The sequence below is a fragment of the Papaver somniferum genome, chromosome 11 (genome assembly GCF_003573695.1).
Source record: "Papaver somniferum cultivar HN1 chromosome 11, ASM357369v1, whole genome shotgun sequence".
Taxonomy (NCBI): Eukaryota; Viridiplantae; Streptophyta; class Magnoliopsida; order Ranunculales; family Papaveraceae; genus Papaver; species Papaver somniferum.
The window spans coordinates 15,739,244-15,741,813 of NC_039368.1; the positions used below are offsets into that span (position 1 = coordinate 15,739,244).

Consider the following 2,570-nt stretch of genomic DNA (forward strand, 5'->3'; position numbering starts at 1 on the left):
AATAATAAACAGAGTATTTTACTTGTTTCTTTATTATGCATGGTGCATCTTTTCAAACTATAAAACAGCTATTCTGCGTACTCTCCAGTTATAAATCATTGATTTTTGGTGTAGTATATTTTATTGTCTTTGCAAGTACCAACATTGGAATAACTAAATGAATTTGCTAGTAATTTATTGATCTTTTAAATATTTAAGGGTTTCAAAATCCAGCAGCTCATAACGGAAATAAATTTGAATAAGAAATGTAGTAACTAAACTAACTAAAAGATAAAAAATAAGATTCCCCTCAGAGTTGGTGTTCAATGAAAACTATTTCATTTGATTTAACATTAGTTTTCATTTGATTTAACATCAATCATAGGAGTCCATAGCTCAGTGGTAGAGCATTTGACTGCAGATCAAGAGGTCATCGGTTCCAACCCAGTTGGGCCCTTTATTATCGTTTTTTGTTTGTTTGTTCTTTTTGCTTTTTAGAAGAGTGATGTTGTTATTAAATGATTTTTGCTTTGTAGAAGAGTGATGTTGTTATTAAATGATATATTAAGAGAAAGGGCTATTAAATATAGTACTTTGATATTTTATCCCTTTTATTTTGAAGTAACAGTGAGATGAATAGTAAGGACTTTCAGGTGCTAAAAGCAAAGAGTGATGTTGTTATTAAATGATACATTAAGAGCAAGGGCTATTAAATATAGTACTTTGATACTTTATCCCTTTTATTTTGAAGTAACAGTGAGACGTATAGTAAGGACTTTCATGCACTGCTTCAATTGGAGTTGTGCTCGACTGAGTTTGAGTGATCTTAGGGCTTCAATTGTTGTCACAACAACACCTAATTAGCCTAACTGTTTCCTCTCTCGTGCCCTATCTCAAGGAGAGTTGGCTCCCTAAAATATTTGTTTCTTAATTCAAGATTCTGTGAATGATTCTTTTTGACGGTATTTTGACCCATTTACATACTTCCGAGTGCAGTTAGGTAATTCAATTAATGCCTTCAGACAATGGAGGCTTAAAACAACTTCATATATAGTATGTACTTTTTTTACTTAACCACATCTTTTTCTCTCCAAATAATGCAAATAAATAAAGAATCAGATACAAAAAAGTAAGAAAAAAACTAAATAAATTGTTTATTATTGATGAGTAATCAACCATATGAACTTAGAGGAAGATTTGTATATATAATTCAACAAACATCTTTGGTGTCTTCTTTCTCCCACGGGCACCTTTGTGTCTATAGACATGTAATTTTTAGAAATTATAATCGACCTGAATGCGTTAATAAATATCATACCATATTTCAAATGAGGTGTCGCTCTTGAATCCCCGCAATCTAGGGGTTGCCTTCCTGGACCTCATGCGTACCTAAACAAAGTGAACAAGATCTTCGTCTTTTTTAAACCATAGGAAAATATCCCATACTTGAAAATATCCCTAGAACTAATGCGTACAAACTTTAAGAACACGATTGTTCTTCTTAATTCAAGACTCAATGAGTGACTCTTTTAGACGGTATTTTGACCCATTTAAATAACTCCTGAGTGCAGTTTGGTAATTCAATTAATGCCTTCAGATGATGGAGGTTTAAAACAACTTCATATATAATTTGCACTCTTTTGACTCAACTACAAAAATACTACTACCTCTGTTTCAAAAAAATAGGCTGGTTTCATGTACAAACTACACATGAAACCAGCCTATTATTTTGAGGAGGGAGTTTTTTTTTTCCCAAATGATACAAATAAATAGAAATTCAGAGATGAAAAGGTAAGAAAAAAAACTAAATAAAATTTTTAGTGTTGATGAAAATTAATCACATTAACTTACAGGAAGGTTTGTATATATAAGTTAACAAACATATTTGGTGTCTTCTTTCTCCCGCAGGCACCTTTGTGTCTATACACATGTATTTGCTAGCAATTATAATCGACCTGAATGCGGTTAAAAATAACATACGATATTTCGAAAGAGGTGTTGCTTTTGAATCCCCACAATCTAAGGGGTTGATCGGATCGCCTTAATCTTTAATTTATTTTGATTTTGATTTAAAAAAGGGTAGTATATATATTAATAAAAGAGTAGTACCACCAGAAACAAGTGGCAACTTTAGAGGTGTACAAATATGTTAGAGCATTGCTCGGTCGTACTCACAAGTGTTGATGTTGAGAAGAAAGCAATACGGAAACTGTTGGTGTTGAGAAGAGAATAAAATGATGAGAAATCATAAAGAATAATAGGGTTCAAAGATGAGAAAGATAGATTGCTCTGAAAGAGTTGTTTAAATTATAACTTGATAATAATAATTGTCTTACAAGAACGTAGTAAGCCTGTTTATATGGGCATGACAAGAACCTAAAAATAGTAAAACTCTAAAAGAAGAAATAAGGAAACTCTAAAAGAAGAAGTTCTAGACTTGATAAACAAGTAAACCAAAGTAGATGCTATGAATCAACTGTGAAAGTTGACACAGCATAAATGGATCAACTGACATTGTTGGTACAGACCAATTGGATCAACTGGAACAGTTGATACATTGAAAACAGGTGGATGTCCTACATCAGTCCCCC

At 32.1% G+C, this 2,570-nt stretch overlaps 1 non-coding gene across 1 annotated transcript; it reads left to right on the forward strand.

Moving 5' to 3' along the window:
• The first annotated feature begins 364 nt into the window (after positions 1–364).
• Positions 365–436, forward strand: TRNAC-GCA. Its single transcript has one exon. It is a non-coding gene; the product is annotated as a tRNA-Cys (tRNA).
• The last annotated feature ends 2,134 nt before the right edge of the window (positions 437–2,570 follow it).